Source organism: Watersipora subatra, chromosome 4, assembly GCF_963576615.1.
Source record: "Watersipora subatra chromosome 4, tzWatSuba1.1, whole genome shotgun sequence".
NCBI lineage: Eukaryota > Metazoa > Bryozoa > Gymnolaemata > Cheilostomatida > Watersiporidae > Watersipora > Watersipora subatra.
This window is the reverse complement of record NC_088711.1, coordinates 39,410,922-39,430,946: the sequence shown is the minus strand read 5'-3', so window position 1 is coordinate 39,430,946 and position 20,025 is coordinate 39,410,922.

The window sequence follows — 20,025 nt, the reverse complement described above, 5'->3', positions numbered from 1 at the left end:
CCAGCCGATCTCCCTCCACCGGAAACATCCCCTTCCTTCCTTTGTCCTTGATCTCCTCCGCCCGTGATGTCGTAAATACAGATCGTAATTCCTGTGCGGTATTACCTTACAAAATATACATTCACCATTCAATCTTCTTCATTATTCATTTTATTTATTATAATTACTCGGACGAAAGAACTGTACGTACAGTTCTTTGCTCGGACTTTCATTGCCTCATCATTCATTCATTGCTCGGCATTCAGTAGTTGCTTCTAGCGGTAGTAGTAGGAGCAGTAGTAGTAGTGTAGTACTAGTATATAATTGGTCGGGTGAAGGTCAGAACGGCGAAGCGCTGTGATTGGCTGTTGGTACCGACAAAAATCGTTTGATCGTTGCAATGTAAAGGGGGAGTCGGTGTCAGCACCCATACGTGAAATGTCTGAGGTACCTGTCTGAGTCGGGGTATTAGCACCTAATCGGAGTCGGTGTCGGCCAGTGTAAACGCACCATTATAGATTTCTCTTGCTACTCAGGTGTTATCTGCATCAGTGGCTGATTTTTTAATTACCCTGAAAGAGCTAGATTTGCCAGTTTCGTGACTGTGATGCCACAGTTGAGTTCATTCAGTTTAGTGCGTGTGAGTCTATTTTCCCATGTGTAACTGCAATTTGATACTGCAAAGACTTGTTATTGGAAATTTTGATGTCATGCATGGCAGTGTGATCACAGTTGGAAGAATGTAGCTTAACATATACCATAAGTTGTAGATATTAAAATTCAGCCAATGTTAGTAAAGGTGGTTTCTTGTTGTGTTTCTGCAGAAAGTTGATATACTATTTGATATTCTCAATAGTCAGTCAGTTGCTGGCCGTGGCTATAAACGGCCTATACGGTTGTCTAGTATGGAGTGTCTAACTCTGTTTTTACTAGACACAAAGACATATCATATGAGTTTGAGAACAATGGATGATACACCTTTATACAACACTAAGTGGTACTACATTTTTTGTTGAACTTGTTGCCTTGTTTTACTGTTCGCTTCTTATCTCTTCGTTATGGTCGAAATATACTGAAATACTAATTCAAATTTTGGTTTGGATCAGAATTGCGCACGTAATATTCTGGTAATGATCTATTGTTTGGTTACCTGATATGGTATGTTATTTTCTCACAATATTTCAGTTTGTTTCTATGCTTAAATATTCTTCATTTATTGTTTGTTCCCTTTTTTAGTTTATGATCTTTGTGCTTATATTGTTCTGCTTTTTAGTTTTCTAGACTAGTAGCTGCATCATGTAGTTTGGTGGGATATTAGTGCATAATTGTTATAAGCCTGCATTAACTTACATGTATATTGCTGTACAGCAGGGGTGCCCAAATGTCTTTAATTGAGGGCCAATATTTAATATTTGAGAATTTTGGTAGGCAACAAGATGTATGATGATATGAAGTGAAGTTCCATATATATGAGTTTAAGAACATTATTGTATTTCTATAACTATATATATATTATATTACTTTACAATTAAATCCACGGGTCAATAACAAATTATGTTTTGTTGTCTTTAGTGAATATGGAATCTAGATTATGGGCCATTATGTGCTCCATTTGTATAGAGAAATACTCTACATAAAGCTTTACAAACCAGCCTAAAATGGGTTGCTTTCCTAGTATGTGCAAAAAGTAATTTTTTGGAGGCCTTGTAAGGTGGGCCACGTTAAATTTGATAGAGGGCCACCGCAGGCCGCTATTTGGGCATCCCTCATGTACAGTAAAAAATGAACAATGTTTATGTACTGACATATTTTGGTGGTTTGTTTGTAGGCATGTTTGCATTACTGGATTGGTGTGTGCTGTTGATGTAGTGCTTGGTTAGTTGAGAAGCTACTGAAGCCTGGTCATTTAGATTACCTGCTGATGTACAAGTTCTCACAAGACCATCTAGAGTTGCTCTTTAATGCTGTGCAGAGGTGTGGTATGTAGAACAGTGCTTGTTAATTCATCTCATCCAAGTATAGCTGAAAACGCACATATTATGCTTTGCAGTATGTAATCTCACATCTGGATATAGCTTTTCAGATCACACGCTGCTTTCAAGCAAAATAGATCAAGTGGGCCCAATCAAGGATGATACAAAAAATAATACCACCAAGCTTCAAGATAATGGGCGCCAAAGCCTAAATATAATCAATTCATATATTGCTAGACACCATGATATTGCTCGACTGTGAATCTATTTTCTTAATATGTTTGATTGTAATGAAGACATTTTGGCTGATACCTTAACTGCCTAACAATTTTCTTTTAAAAATCATTATTATTCAGTTCATATTTTAGCACTATTTCCATTTTATTTCCAATTGCAACAAAGGATAACTGTTATTATTTCAGGCTGGAACAACAACCCATCAGTAGAGCAGTTCCAGCATATCTTTAGGCGCTTGGTTACAAGATGTGGTGTTACACCTGGAGCTACTGGTAATGTCAGATCTATGGATGACACCGCATTGTTACAAGCTTCTACTACCTATGTGCCACCAACTGTTGGTAGTGATGATTATTTATGTTGAAGATGTTATTGACAAACAAACTATGCTTCCCAAAGGAATGCTAAACATTACATCACATCCTGTTCTTGCTGTATATCTATCTGGTTGGCTTGTCAGAAAACTGCTTAAAAAATGCATTGTGAGCCATGTAGACTCTCCCTAATTCAGTCTAAGGAAATTAGCAAATATAATGATATTCATGTTCTGTTAAGAGTTAAGAACAACGGTGGCTTGATTTCTCCTTCTGATGGTGTTGTAACAACTGTTCTTTGCACCGAAAAGTATCTGAAGGTGGCAAATCAATGTTTGAAATATCTCAAGATTTAGAATTGTTTAAAAGAAGTGATTGCACACTATGCTATATTTGAATTAAAGCAACATTGTACTGACACTTTTGTAGGAATTGATAATCATAGCTTCTCACTACTAGCTTTAGTGGTTGAAACATACTTTGATTTAAGACAGCACCACTTTGCCAACTTAAGGAACCTAGATTTACATAAAGTGAACATCAGACATAATGCCACAAAAACATATTATTTGGAGGACAGTGAACTGTTATGTTGCTGTAGCATAAAGTGTCTATAGCCAGTTTAAGTTAATATTTATTTTTAGGACTTATCTTTATATATGCATACAAATTGTACAGTTTGCAGGCATGTAGTAGTTCAATTTATTATATAATTTATATGTACTATAATGCTATTAGACATTATATTAGGATCATCAGAGCATCTGGCTCATTAATTTTTTATGCATAGATCATTTATTTTCTGAATCACAAGCAAATTTGATGGTCAAGTATAATGTAATTAGGTTTTATAGTTTGCTTTATATATGCATACAATTTGTACAGTTCGAAGGCGTTTAGTTGTTTAATTTATTATATACTATTCTATATATAATGCTATTAGACATTGTATTAGCATCCGAGCATCTGGCTCATTTTCTATGCATAGATCATTTATTTTCTAAATCACAAGTAAATTTTGTGGTCAAGAATACTGTAGCTAAGATTTATAGTTTGCTTTTGGTCTATTTCAATGAATAACACAAATCAAGATATATTGAGTGTTGGGACTTACTGGCACAATAGCTAAAGCTAATCTAAGCTCGAGGCCATTCCAACCACTCTTAGAACAAAGCAATGTAGGGTGCGAGATATTAGTCAGATGTATACAACAGTTGTGGCCAGTTTTCTGCTCTTGGTGATGCATACAACTATTGTGATCTCTTATTAAATAGTCAATACGTTTTAAAGCTAAAGTTCACTGGGCTGGTAAAGCGAGCAATGTCATTGATAACCTTAAATCCAGTGGAAACATCTGTTGATAAGAAATGCAAATTATATAGAGCCCATATAGAGTTGTCTGCCTATTGTTGAAACCATGCCAATAGCCATCTACAGTGTACAACAAAAACTTAATAGCCTAAAATCTGTAGATTTTTAGCTAGCTTGACTTTGATATATAAGTTGAATGAATATGTACATGTAGATCTTTATCTTGACTTTGATATATAGGTTGATTAAGATTGGGGATGGATAAAAGCACCCACAAGCTCATTGAGATTAAATGTTGTACAATGTTGCTAGGTTAGTATAAGGGGGCGTGACCATGTAGCATGGTTCAAAATGGCATTCAAATTGTTACACTGATAAATGACCTTGGCCATTCTAGGGGTAGTATAATTCAGTGGTTAGAAAGCAAAGGCAGACTGGCTGTTGGATATTGTAGAAAAGCCTATACTAGTTGTTTCACGGTTGCAAAGCATATTGGGAAAGGTAGCCACTCGTAAGGAGCTAATTTCAGCAAATAAAGTTTTTTGCCTTGTTTTGCTACTTTACAGTCAATTATATAGGTCTAGTTTTAATTGACATATATGTATGTTTGAATGTATCGATCAAATCAGAGCCCACATTAGGAATCTGTGATTAGTCGCCCCAGAGATAACTCGGCCTAGTCCAGTCGCTCGGTAAAATATAGTTCCTATCAGAAAAGCCCTGCGGTCGCAGGATACGCTCTTATGCGGTATAAGATAAATCCTCTCCCATCAGAAAACTCCGGAAACTGTTGTATAAATGAGTACACTCACATGTATTGATGTGAAGAAGAAGCAGTAAAACTTTGGTCTATCGTTACAATTCTTTATATCCTCCCCATACTGCCTTATACTACCTAATCTACTAGCTTTACCTACTAGCTTTATTCGCTAGCTCTATCTCGCTTTATTCACTCACCGTAATTGCTAAGACCACCTGTACTGCTTTGAGCTCAGACACCAATATAGCCTGAGCCTAACAAATCCATAATACAACATGCCCTTTCTTTTTTTTTGGGCCACACTATTACTACCAACAACCAGAGGTAGTAACTCGCCTTACTTGTATCGCTCATTACCTGAGTCTGTGAGGGTAATGTTCATAGGATAAGCCTCTGGTTTGTCTGACCATGTGTCACTGCCAAAAATACTCTCTTCGTTACTGCCAGCTCCTTCGCCAGTCTGTACTCGCTTTTTCATCACCCTGAACTCCGCCGCTACCAATACTTTCACCGTGACCACTGTCACTACCAACACTACTTCCAACAACATTTCCATCACTACTTCCACCAACCCCGACTAGCTCGGAGTCTTTTGGTTGGGTCAGTAATGACTCCTCAACCTCATCTCCGTCTCTTCCGTCTTTACCTCGCTCTCCCCCAATAAGAGGCGGGCTCGGCAGGCATCCTGTAGGAGGTCTCCACCTAGGCGACAATCGGCTGCACAGGGGATGGCACCACAGAGCTTGGAGTTGACATAGGCACAGACCTATCTACATGTAGCTCGATCTTACCTTCCCCCAGTGCAGGTCTGCTACCAGCAATTCTCCTCTAAACCTCAGCTAATTCCTGCAGAACAAAGCTTTTTTAGTCTAGTTACTAATAGTGTATGAATCGTTGAACCCTTGAAAGATTATGCTATATATATATATATATATATATATATATATATATATATATATATATATATATATATATATATATATATATATATATATATATATATATATATATATATAGGGTATGTACTGTATATAAACTTTGCTTCTGTTTGGGGGTCCTCTAAATTTTTTGTTTAATTAATCTTTTTATTGCAGAGCCTTGCTAAGAAGCCTTTGCAAAAAGCCTTTCATCAAAAACACCCCAAGTATGATTGTTGGTTTGAAAATAATGTTATGTAAACGTGGTGGAGATATCAACAGATAAAACAGCAATACTAAGGCAAAGTGAGTGACATAGCGTTATTATCATGTATAAGGGGATGTCGTACTTCACTAATGATAGATGTCAATAGCATTGCTACTTTTCTACATGTATCAGACTAATCTATTTTTCCACACCAAATTTATAGTTTGGATTTGGTTAATATAGGTAATGAATTGCTACTTTTGTTGTTTCAGCTTTATCTTTGTATCCGCTTCACACCATAAATTTATGCTTTGTTGTGTCATTTGGAATATCTATTCAACTGTGTTGTAGAAAGAGATGGTTTCTGATCATCTCATCAGTGAGAAATCAACGAAATCTGGTTCAGGACACGATCAAGATGGATTAACCTGCCAGATTGACAATAAAAAGAATAGTCAGAATTGTGCTCCTCAAAAGTTACCGATGAGACATTGTGGTAAATAAGTCGAACAACAGGTTGAGTGAGCACCAGGGACCTACAATATCATTATCAACAACCAAATCTTCTTACTGCCCTGTATCTACGACTTAACCTTGTTTCCTTTTGTGTTTGCACATACATGTAGGCATAATTCGCAAAATTAATTGCTTGGAAATAGAATATGCATGCCAGGCCAGCGTAACTGAAAGAAAATCTATGTTATATCCTGCTATATTATAGATAATACCTCACTCATAGAAAGCTCAAAATAAATTAAATTATCAACAAATCTATAAACCAGTATTCGAATATCTCTCAACATGTAGGCTACTTGTATACACTAAAAACACACAAAAACCATTAAACATACCAGCTGATAGCTTGGTGCTAATTGGCCATTATCGAAACGACAAAAAGCACCTCCTTCGTCGTACAAATGGTACATTATAAAATATAAACAGAAACAATACGTGTTGATACAAGCAGATATAAAACCTTATCATGACGATATGTAGAACAAGCTTATACATATGCCATAACGTAAATCTTGTATCATGCATGTAAAGAAAGAAATTTAACTTATAAGGATCACACCTACATTGGCATTCTTGAGCCACAGCAGTAGTGGAAAGGTCAAAATCTGTCAGTTCCATAATGATGCACCAATGACAAAACCATTCATGGCAACTGATACACAATCCCATTGCTCAACCAGGCGTGCCCAAATTGATGTCGTTATGAGGCCTTTGACATGCAGAATAGCTAAAATGAACATAGACTGGCTTGTAAACAGAAAGTATGGAAATCCAATTATGAATACTTTCATCGGCACCAAAATATTTTCTCAGTGGTTGGACCATTTGCTATGAATGATGAAATGCCACCTGCCAGGGGGATGTTTCAATAAGCGAAAAAGTATCGCTATTGGCTCATTGTCCGCACCAATAATACTGATAGCAGCATCTCAAGACCAGCTGTTAACTTTTCCACAAACCAATGCATTGTGTATACAAATTTTCAAAGAGGGTAAAGTCCAATTGAAACAGCCTTAACGAGCAGAAAAGTGGAGGGGCAAGTTTTGAGGGATAATTGAAACACCACCAGGTATTTTTTGTGAATTTTGTCATCTGCACCAAGGGGTTTGTTGGTGTAAGCAAAAGATTGATGTGATTATTCGCATGGCTGTATCAATGATCTCCTACCTTGTCGCAGATGGTGTGGGCACTACAGTTTTCTAAAAACAATATTCCCATTGAAATAAGTTGCCTGATACACAGGACATTCTTCCATCTACTTATAATACAGATGAGTTAAAAATGTGTGTAGTTATACTATGTCAACTATAAAAATTTGGTTAAGATTGTTCCAAGCTAAAAGTTAGTTATGCATATAAACTTGTCACATGAAAACATTGTGCAATTCCATTTACTCTATGGTCATGCCAGATACTTTTTGTAGCCTTACGATTCACATATTAAGGGGGGCTAAAATATCGGAATGCAGTTTATTGAAACAAGTGACTTTTTACCATCTTAGTGATACAGTGATACATCTATGTTTTAGGTGATACATCTATACTTTAAGTGATACATCTATGCTTTAAGTGATACATCTGTACTTTTAAAAAACTCGATATTTTATTATCAGTGCCAAGTCTACTAGCCGGTTCATTGTACCTTGTCGACTATTCAATGCATAGAAAAAAATATAGTATGGTAATCTCAAATGAAAGTTAAATTTGTTGTCCTGACATAAAATGCAAAATGCAAAAATAATTATATTGACTTTGCTGTCTTGTTGACAGCAAAGTCAGTATAATAATAATGTGTCAGGTTACATTTATGAGCTAGCATATAGTTTTTGGCCGCACAGATTATATCCTTAGAAGTGTATGAGATAAGATATTAATAGAAACTAACAATAGCTACATAGCAACAGGCTTATATGACTGTCTTTTACTCTCAAATATACTGTAAATCTTCTATTTGAATGCTATGGAACTTTACTTTTCAACCCTTTCCCTGTAGTGGCGGTAAAATAGACACGGCCTTCAGATACACACGGCGTTCAATTAGCGGTTTCACGGTAGGTATCTCATAAGAACTACACTTGAAAAGTAAATTATCGTTATTGCAAACGGCCCTTCTGTAGATCTCTTATTTTAGAACATAGTCTATGCATTCATTTCTCACAAACATCACATTCTATTGCCAAGTTGGCGTCTTGGTTTCATGATTGCAAATGGGAAGCATAAATGGAGTCTTAAGGTATTTATACTCCCAGGAGAATAATAAATATTAGACTCTAAGCATCTAATTGGTATATTGATTGTTGAAACTTGTGAAGATGTATTTAGGAATGTTGAATCATAATACAGATACACTACAGTTATCTATATACATATACATGTGTATATATATATATACATATATATATGTATATACATATGTATATATACATATATATATATGTATATATATACATATACGTATAGGCCTATATATATACGTATATATATTATTAGCAGGACGGATAGTGCAGTTGGTAAGGTGTCGGGACAGTGATCATTAGGTCCTAGGTTCAAACCCCAACAACTGCACCTTTCTGGCAGTCCTTAAACAAGACCCTTGCTTGTATAATGTCTACAACCTCTATGATGAGTGCAATAATCAAAGCCATGCCGGCTCGGACGTCGCCCGGTCAAACAAGGTCCGCGGTGCCTGTAGCTGAACCAGGACAAGGCAGTAAAAAATGAGCTACTGGTTCAAAACAGATGAAATGGACTTGAACTGGTAACACGGACCTCATGCAGTGCTACTTTATGAGTGAACCTCAAAAGTGGGGCTACATGGGAAGGATGCGTCAACTGCGGATAAACATGTGCCCTGAATTGCCACTAACCGCTAAGCTACTTGTAGCTCAAAGAAGTAACATAATCAAGCGGCACCTCATATCGGAACTTGAGGTAGATGAAATTAGTGAACAGTTCACCTAAGTAACCTCGACCAACGAGGAGTGCATATCAACACACACTGTCACACATACACAATCTTGTGTTGACTCACGGGTTGATGAAGACATGCACTTTGACCTTGACCCAAGGGTGAAAGAGCTTGCGGAAATATCATCAACAAGATGCCGGCTGCTAATGATTATGGAAGCAGGGTACCACTCAGAAGAATTAGCAAGGCTATACCTAAGAAGCTGTTAGAAGACATTAACTTGGCACTGGAGTCAATCTCAACTGCATCGATCAGTGAGACTAATGCCCTAATTTACAGTACAGCAACTGTCATCTTGGAGGAGATGGGGATTAAGCCACTGCCAATAAGGCTTCAAGCCATTCCATCCTAGCAGCTGAAGCTACAAAATAAGATCAAGGACTTGCGCAAGAAAGTTAGTCGGCTCAGTGAAAGATCTAACCACAGTTTGGAGCGTCCAAAAAGGGAAAACACAATAGAAGCTCTAGAATCTGCCAAACAGCAGCTAGTAGCACTCTCGGCACGACTGAAGTGGTACACCAAAGAGCGGGACAACAAGAGAATGAACAAACTGTTCATAAATAATCCATCTAGAGTGTATTCCCAGTTCAAAGGTGAACTGCAGAGGCCAACGTCAGATCCTCCCCGATCCAGTACCTCAAAGTTCTGGAAAGACATCTGGGAGAGAGAGACTACTCATAACACCACTGCAAATTGGCTGAAGAGGCTTAAAGAGAGCCATCAACACACTGTGGCTCAGCAAGGACTCACCATCAGCGAAGTGGACATCAAGTGCAGAGTGCAGCGTATGAAGAACTGGGCAGCACCTAGCCATGACATGATTCAAGCCTTTTGGTTGAAGAAATTGACATTACTTCACACTAGAATAGCTAAGCAGATGGAATGCCTAATAGAACAATTTGACCATCCAGAATGGCTAACCAAAGAACGAAGTGTACTTCTGATAAAAGATCGAAAGCAGGAGCCGATTCCCAAAAACTATCGACCAATAACGTGCTTGCCCACCACCTGGAAACTGCTCTCAGGAATAGTTGCAGACAAACTGGAAGAGCACATGAGTCACTATATGACCAATGTTCAGAAAGGAATTGGGCGCAACACCCGAGGAGCCAAACATCAGTTACTGGTGGATTGGACGGTCTGTCAAGACAGCAGAAAAAGGCATAACAGTCTTGCCATGGCTTGGATTGACTACAAAAAGGCCTATGACTCAATTCCCCAAAATTGGATACTTGAGTGCCTCAGTATGTACAATGCTCACCCTGCTCTTGTGGCATTCATCAATATGTCAATGACCAAACGGAAGACGGAACTGGAGGCTAATGGCAAAAAGCTGGCGAGTGTAAAAACTAAGCGAGGCATCTATCAAGGTGACTTCTTATCACCACTGCTCTTCTGCATATGCCTAAACCCTCTAAGCAATATGCTGGAGAAGACTCTATGGGTACCAGTTTAAAAGTGGCACCAAGATAAACCACCTCTTCTACATGAATGACATCAAGCTGTATGCTAACAAAGAAAGGGACATTGATTCGCTAATACACCTCACTTAGGTCATACCGATGTCCTACAGCAAGGACATCAGAATGACCGGTATTGAGAAATGTGGAAGGCTAATTCTTAAGAAAGACCATTCTATGCTCACAGATGGCCTAATAATGCTAAATGGTACCATCAAAGATATAGAAGAAGGGTACAAGTACTTGGGGATTATGCAAAGCAACATCAACCACAAAGCCGAGGTACGTCGCAAAGCCATTACCGAATACAAAAAAACGTCTTCGGCAGGTCCTACGGAGCCAGCTCAATGCCAAGAACCAAGTCATGGCAATAAATAACTACGCACTGCCAGTAATAAGATATCCAGCAGGCATAATAAAGTGGACTGAGAAAGTCATCAAGGAAACAGATATAGCAACTCGTAAACTGTTGACCATGCATGGAGCACTCCACCCAAAATCTGATACTACTAGATTGTATCTCGATAGGAAAGATGGCGGTAGGGGACTCAAAAGTTTACAGCAGACAGTGAAAGAAGAAGAACAAAGCATCAAAGCCTATGCAGCCTCCATGGCCACTTCACATAAGTTGCTAGCTAAATTTCAATCGGCTGCTCTGACAATGGAGCTTCGCCCTGATGATGAGGAAATTGACTGGCACATGAAACCTTTTTACGGTGCTTACCACCGACAAATATCTAAGGTTGGCAATCTTCACCAGACATATATGTGGCTGAACAACTGAAACCTAACGGCCAATACAGAGTCGCTAATCATGGCAGCCCAGGAGCAAGTGCTCCTAACAAGGCAACTCCAAACAAAAATCTGTCACACTAGAGACGATCCTAGATGCAGACTGTGCAAAGATCTACCTGAGACCATCCAACACATAATCAGTGGATGCAAGCAGCTAGCAGGAAACGCATACACTGAGCGGCATAATCATGTCGCAAGTGTTGTGTATAGAAGTCTATGTGATGAGTATGGCCTTAATAAACCACAACACTGGTGGGAAGCTCTTGGTAAGATCAATGAAAATGACCGCGCTAAGATCCTCTGGGACTTTTACATCCGGACTGACAAGCATGTCCTAGCAAACCAACCAGATATAGTAGTAGTGGGCAAGGAGAACAAGAGGGCTATTATAATAGATATAGCAGTACCCAATAACTACAATATAGCCAGCAAAGAAAAAGAAAAGGTAGAGAAATATCTCCCTCTTGGAGAAGAAATTGAAAAATACTGGGATGTAAGAACAACTGTAATTCCAGTAGTCATTGGGGCACTGGGCGCAATAACACCGGCGCATAAAATGTGGCTTGCCCAAATACCAACAGTAATCAACTCAGGTGAATTGCAGAAAAGTGCGCTATTGGGAACAGCTAAGACCTTGAGGCAAGTGCTCAAACTCCCAGGTCTCTGGTAGGAGACCCGAGTTAGAGTAGAAATTACCACTCATACGGGTTAACCGAGGTGAGAAAACAATTTATATATATATATATATATATATCTCAATGTTTGTCCGTCCCTCGTTGTCTGTTTGGATATCTTTCTGTCCAGCTGTCTGTCTGTCTGTTTTTCCATGATATGAAGTTTAAAAGTTAGAATGGTAAAAGTTGTATATGTTGAAAAAGAATAAATTTTCTGCCTAAAGACTTTTTTATTACATGGGTAATGCCGGGCATTCAGCTGGTACAAATATACAAAAGATAATTACTACATAAAACCAACTAGGATGTAAACACGTCATCACTCATCAGGCCTGTATTCCCTGGTTGCAAGTTGGGGCGGCTAATGTTAGGCGACTAGTTATGAGCATCTGGGAGTTTGGAGGGGGGCTGTGTAATCCCCCAACAGGTTTCTTTCATACAGGGCCTCAACCGGGCATCTCATGTAAAGTTTTAAAAATTTTTATCGGAAAGTATAAACATTTTTTCTATTATTTGAGATTTGTTTGTTTTAGGTGATGTGACTGCCAGGACGTTTTCAAATTAAAATAGGCTAAACTTGACTGCAGTTAAAATACTCAGAAAAAAGACATATTTTTTTTAGCGTTTTATCAAAGATCGATTTTGCCGATTTTATTCTAAGTTCATCCGAAGGTTTCTACGCTTTCGTTGGGCCATTGCCAGGCGAATGTTTGTTAAAACTTTACCTTTTGCAAACCTTTATAAAATTTGTTAACAAGAACATTTTTTAAGTTCCACTAAAGTTTATCGCAGAGACTGGTCTCTGGTTAAACGCTGTAATCTTATTTTTTTCTACATAAGTTTCTGCGCAAAATATGTTATGATTACCAATGGAGTGAGCGACATAACATCGCAGCCAAGCCGCATAAACGGAAGAGAACAACTCCCTTTCAGTGCTGCTGATGCATTAGGCGCAGTGCCTCTTGCGACAAACTGTTGTTTTGCTCGCCCCGCTCGCCGGTTGACAACTCCGCAAAAACAACAGTTTGTCAAGACAGGCTAACTCGATACTTGATTCGTTGATGAGTTTTTACGAAAATGTGCTGTGCATGTAAATACAGTGTAATGTAAGGGTTCCTAGCGAATATGACACTGTGAATGGGCACTAGCAACACTCTCACTGCATCTATCACTGCACACTGTGCAATAGCCAACACCGCCACAGCATTGATGCTGCTCACTGGGCATTAGAGAATAGTTGTATTGGATTTATACTGCATACTGCGCAGTAGTAAAAGTTCACAGTACAATATACTGCATGACTGTGAAATGCTTGATATTGCACTGCTAATCAAATTAATATTAATATTTAATAGACTTTGATAGTTTCAGCGCAAGCAGTGGTGCGTACAACCTGGAACATATTGTCAGCAAATAAAAAATAGAGTCGATTAGCACAGATCTCATACCATAGAATACTACAGTTAAAAATGATGCTTGTTAACTTAATACGGCAGTGATGTCAGCGTAATAGTGTTTTTCAATTGTTAGTTGTTATTATGATATTACTACATTCCATGATGACTGTGTTAATATTTGTCGGTAATCATCCATCTTCACAGCTAAGTGAATAGTCGCTAGCCCTTCAAGGCTGTATCCATATATATCTATGTATCTATATATCTATGTACATGTATCCATATATCTATTTATCTATATATATATTTATCTATATATTTATTTATCTATTTATCTATATATAAATATTTCTCAAATTTGGTCGTATGTCGTCTGTAGGTGCGTCCGGCTGTAGCTATTAGAATCTTGGAATAAAGAATCCTCGCCGAAGAAGATTTGATCAACCCTCCTGCTCGCCAGTCCAACGCCGTACCGATTCGACAACAGAAATTGATAGACTCGCTAGGCCATATATGTCGCTATATGGGAGCAAATACCATGACGCAAATTATTGGCGTACCATCTTTTGAAGCCGAGCTCTTATTAGTAAGCTTACTGAAATTTTCCAATGGCCGTGTGCCAGACTAATAGCAAGTGACAGGCAACTCTCATTACCTTTCATTGTTTATAAGCTGATTTTTGATACTCGGCCAATGCCGGGTATCACAGCTAGTCATTTAATATGTTATGGTTATCTGGCCATTCAAACTAGCATGGATATAAATGGGAAATTAAGCTTTTGGTCACCTTTTTAGAAACAGAACTTGTATCTCATGATCTACATGTGTGCATGTGCTAAAGCAGTTTTCTGCTGAGTTGTAAAGATTTGATTACCATTTTATACGCATTTAGTGATAAGATTTAACAATATTCTCACAATCCACTGTTTGCGAAGGGTTGCCCACTTTTTGTATCAGAAAGAGTATGTAACTCCTTCACTACAGAGTTTTAGCTTGTCCTGGTGGAATTAAGCTTGCCAAAAAACTTTTACTGACGTGCATTCAGAATTTTGAGTGTGAAAGCTAAAGTTTCTAGTTGAAAACCAATTTTTTAAAATTTGATTTTCAACTAAATTTTAAAATATAATTGCTTATATTTTAAAATTATAGTTTAAAATATAATTTTAGAATATATTTATTTATACCATACTTATGCTATATTTATACTATATTTATATATATATACTAGTAATTAGACCAATTACTAGAAACAGGTTCTTTAAAGGTTGACTTGCAACAAAATTCACATTACAGTTATTTGGTATCAAAAGATTCACCATGTCTTACTCTGTTGTGTTGTAGGTGCAGAATATGTGGAAATGTGATTACAAGCTCTTAAAAGCTCAAAAACGAACAGTTAATCGCAGCCATCATGAGACCGCCGTAGTTTGGATTCTCTTTCCAAAACGGCTCAAATAAGACGTAATTGTTACAAGATGATTTCTGTTTACACTTTCATGCAACTTCATTCGCCGAAATATTTTTAGAAATATTCTTCACGCATTCAATAAAACCATGTCTATTGTTCTTACGCGTCTATTTCATCGTCTATTTCATTGTCATTGTAATGCTGTCACTTTTAGCACTGATATCTTATAACTTACCGTAAAAATTCGTTTAATTTTTAAACCTTAGCTGGAAGGAGTACATATCATTGTTTGATTATCATGACGAGCCTGTTGATCACCTGTGATAATCGAAAAGTTCGGCAGAAATTATTTGCGAAGTATTGGGTCACAGGATCAAATTACGACTTGATGATTAGATCAAGCCGAAACAAAACTGTAAAGTAGCGAGCATCTATATTTGATACGGGGTCTTCGGTAAAACCTGAGGTGTTTGTCGTAAACTAGTGCGACGATAAGTTTTATATTGAGCTTTTTCTTGGCCTTTCAATTCACGTGAAAACATCACGTGACAAGACAATAATCAACTGTAATGACTACGTCAGAGAAATAAGCAGATTCCAATCTACAGCGGCTTTTCACTTTTGAGCTTTTAAGTGCTTGTAATCACATTTCCACATATTTGGCACCTACAACACAACATAGTAAGACATGGTGAATCTTTTGATACCAAATAGCTGTAATGTGAATTTTTTTGGTAGTCAACCTTTAATAAGTTATCTTTACAGGTATTAAAATTGAACTTCACGAAACTGTAAGATTTTTGCTAAAAGTATTCAAACAAGACCCACACTTTATTTTGCTATTTAAACCTAAACTCGTGTACAAAATTGCCATGCTCTACGTTAGCAATGCAGCTCAAGTGATTATTGAAATGTTTACCTTCAAGTTATTTGCTTATTCTCTGGCATCAAGGAAGCGATATGGCATCACGATTGTTGTTATGTAAAATTCTATCAAAAATATGGAACAGATATTGCGATTAGAATTTTACAGTGGAATTGAAATTATACTGCATCAGATGACCCTATAACCTTATAGCCTAATGACAACCTCTTGTTACATAAATTCCACTTTCGGTTAAAAAATCGATGGAGAATTTTTGTGTCATATTATGTAAATGAAAGGAAGAAGAGAAAAATTATTGATACAAACCAATAACACCACAGTTACTGTACAGCCATTAAATTGTTTAGTTTTTTATTTTCAAGGACCGAAGGGTGATTTGGGAAGATCTTGGAACAGATTAGGCTACTTAGATGTACATATGTTTTATACTTCAAATAGCGTAAAATCCCTATAGCCTAAACATCGACAGATTATTTGCATTGTAGGGCATTTACTGTACCTGTATTACTCCCTCCCTGTTAATAAATTGTTTTTAAATAAATTTTTATTTATGCTGTTCTTCTCTTTTCAAACTCATTTTTTATGAATGATAGCATGTGTTATGCATTTCTTATCATCAATGTTTGTTTGTTGTCTATCCATTCACAAGTGAATGCTCTTTTACATTTTTTTACATTATCTCCCCTTCTTTTGGTATCACTGCATGTGTATGCGCGCATGCGTGTTTTATTCATATGTTATATGTATTATTTTAGCAATTTTGCTAACTTAAGTTACAAGATATGAGAAAACATAGCATGCGGTATCTGCTTTTCTCTTTGTATGATTTTGAGTTGTTGTGTTGTATCTACGAAAGTCATTTCTATTGTCAATTTCTCTTGGCCATTGCTGTACTAATGTGATTCAAAAAATACATGTAAATGTGACGCTAGGCTTCTTGACATGGATGTTGTGATTTTCTACATAGATAAGGATGATTGCTAGGTTGTGTCGATGCAAAATTATACCAGATTGCTCTGAGTTCAGCAGGAAACTAGTCTGGTAATGCCATTTAATATTTTTACTGTCATACATGTATATATCGCAGTTCGTAGGAGTGCCTAGTTGTTCATTTTGTTCTGACAACTCAAAACAAACAGTACATATGGCTTTTAAATTGTTTGTAAAGCCAATTTCCTGTGTTTTAATTAGCAAGTCTTTTGCACAAACCTGCCCTAACATGGTAGCTCCACTCGTTGCACAACAATCATAACGGGTTAAGCTAATCATGTGCACCCGTACAATGGTGGAGATTTTGTGATTTACTAAAACATTTGCATTAACTTAAATCTCAAAATGAATATATAAAAAAATGAAGTAATGGTAGAAATACCTCGAGATGGCTTGTGATGCTCCCCGTGTTACAACTAGAGCTGAAACAAATAAAAAATAACAGGGATATCTACAGAAATAGTTGAATATTACATAACTCTGAATTATGTTCTTTCTTAGGGCGATTTTGCAGTAGTTGATCGACAATATGTATGATGATCATCATGATCACCTTAGTACTGCTTTGAGTACAGAATTGATCATGCAAGGTTTAGTGAGTCAGCCAATATTGCCTTGAAAAATGTCAGCTTTTATTACGTTCCATCTCGGACGACTTAAGGTTTCGAGCACCTAGCTTCTTCAAAGCATCCCATACTCTTAACCTAAAAAATGTGTTTGAGCTCTCTGCTGTTTCAGAATTGCGAGCACTTGTTTTGCGTTCATCGTTGTCTAGTAGCTCAATGGAGAATCTTTATGCAAAGGTACATTTGGTTATCTCTACTGTGCAGACCAAACCAGAAAGATCTGCCTTTAGTTAGTCTAAAGAAGATTACGCAATCACATGAAATAGTTTGCTTTAAGCTGAAACTGATTTGATGCCACCTCCTCCATTTCTTAGGTAAAACCGTAAACCTCAGAAACAAAGCCTTGATGTTATACAGACTGTCTTTTGATATAAGCTTTCATATAAAAGCCTTTACTTTAGAACTAAGGCTAATTTACAAAACTTGCAGTTTTTTGTTCTCTCCTATCCACCCTATGAGCCTTGATCATGTAGATATAAATTACCATAGATTTACTAGAGTGTACAGCCTGTTTTGGCAAAGTTTCACAGTTCTTTTGAGGAATGCTTGCAAGAGTGCTGACTGAGAAACCTCCGGCCGCATCAAAAATGAGGAAGACGTACTAATACATATTATTTATAAAGTTCTAAACAAGCCATGTATGATATAAAGTTAATTGTTATTTAAAACTCACATATCATAGGTCGACTTACCATAGCTTGTGATCTGTTGTGATAACATAGCAATATCGTTTCTATTATTAATTTTTAAGGTACCAAAAATATGTTCTTTAAATTGTCATTACAAACAAAAAGTAACATGTGGTCATCAACAAAACTGCCTTCAAAACTAAAGAGCTGCTACTCATACCTCTTTTGCCTCATATAGAATAGCCAACTAGTGGTTGAAATCTTCTGGCAGATGGCAGTAGTGCTTCTTAGCATTCAAATAAAACGTTTGTGCAACCATAGTAACCATGCAACCATAGTAACCATGCAACCATAGTAACCAAGCAACCATAGTAACTATGTAACCATAGTAACTATGTAACCATAGTAACTATGTAACCATAGTCTTTTAAGCCATCTGCTCTATAAGGCTACTACAATCTATATACATAATTCTCAGTGTTTGTCTTTTTGACTTTTTGTCTTTTTGACTTTTTGTACACGGTATGTCCTGAATGGATGAGCAATGAAAAATCCTTATCGCAGAAGACTTGTTCACAAAACCTCTCGTTTACAAGGCGACAAGCTGACCCATCAAGCTACAAGGAATATAACGCATTCATTTGACAGATAGTCATTATCTGGGTTAAAATTCGCATAGCGACTATGTGCTACGTGCAACACCACTAAAGCTTGCTCTCAAGGCTCTTATTAGTAAGTTTAGCAGTTCTTATACTAGCTTACTCAAACTAGCCAATGGCAACTACATTACCTGTCATTGGTTTTTTAATACCTGTGCAACGCAGGGCATGTACTTACATGTTAGCTTATTACCCAATCAAGGGTTGCCAAACTATTTTTACAAAGGTGTCACATTTGTCAGCATACGTAGGTTTTCTTGAGGTCACACTCTTTGCTAATCAACTCAGGCCTAAACATTATATTGGCTTAACGATTATGACAAACATCAAAAATGCTTGATGTCATTTAGTAACTCAAGACCACTCCCCGTTCTTGGCCATTATGGCTGCATGGCACAAACCAGGATAGGACAACTCAGGCAAGTGTTTGCTGAGACTGTTCAGATGGATATTCGTACTCACAATCCTCCTGGATCAAGGTCTGGGTTAGTACTTTTACCAATTCCAATTTGCTTGAGGAAATAAACTGATTTGATTTTGAACGCTTGTCCTTCCTTCAGGGGACATTCCACTGTCCGTAGTATGCTTAGCACTACTTACAAGTGGGGTCACTGCTTTTGGCAACACCAACATGTAATCTATTGAAAAATGGCATGATTTGGCTTCTCAAGAGTTCTCAAGCCCTCAAAAATAATTCACTTGGAGCAGAACTGACATGTAGTAATAAAATTGGTTGTCTGCTCTTAGGTCCAGGTGTTATCTACCACGTTTCTGAATGAACATAGAGTTTAGAGAAAACCCTGGCCTTGGCTACATTAGACAGAGGTCATGCTGTCATTTCAGTTTTCTTGTTTAGTATAGTAACTTGTTTCATCACACAATCTCAACAATGAATACTCAAAATAGTAAATTTATAACTTTTTTAGCAAGCTAGTAATCTTTTATTTGGTTAATACCAAAATAACAAAAAACTTTCTGACAAGTTTATTTTTGCATAGTACTGAAATATTTAAAAAATATTGCATTATATTTAAATTATCATCTATAGGATATATCGTATTGATATATCTGTAAGGAAGGTATGGCGCATTATAAACTCGGCTTCTGTTGGTTCGGAATTGCGTTCTTTTGTTCGTTGGACCCGCTTATGTGGCTTTGTATCTATGTATTGAGTAAGGAATATACGTAGTTGATTTGGTAAGTACGCATGCGTGCTACTCAAATGGTGAGTGTTAAATGCTACTTATTGAGGTTTCGGAATTTGCCGAGCTCGTGTACTAATCAGCATGTTATTTGACAGGAAATTGGCTTCAAACTGG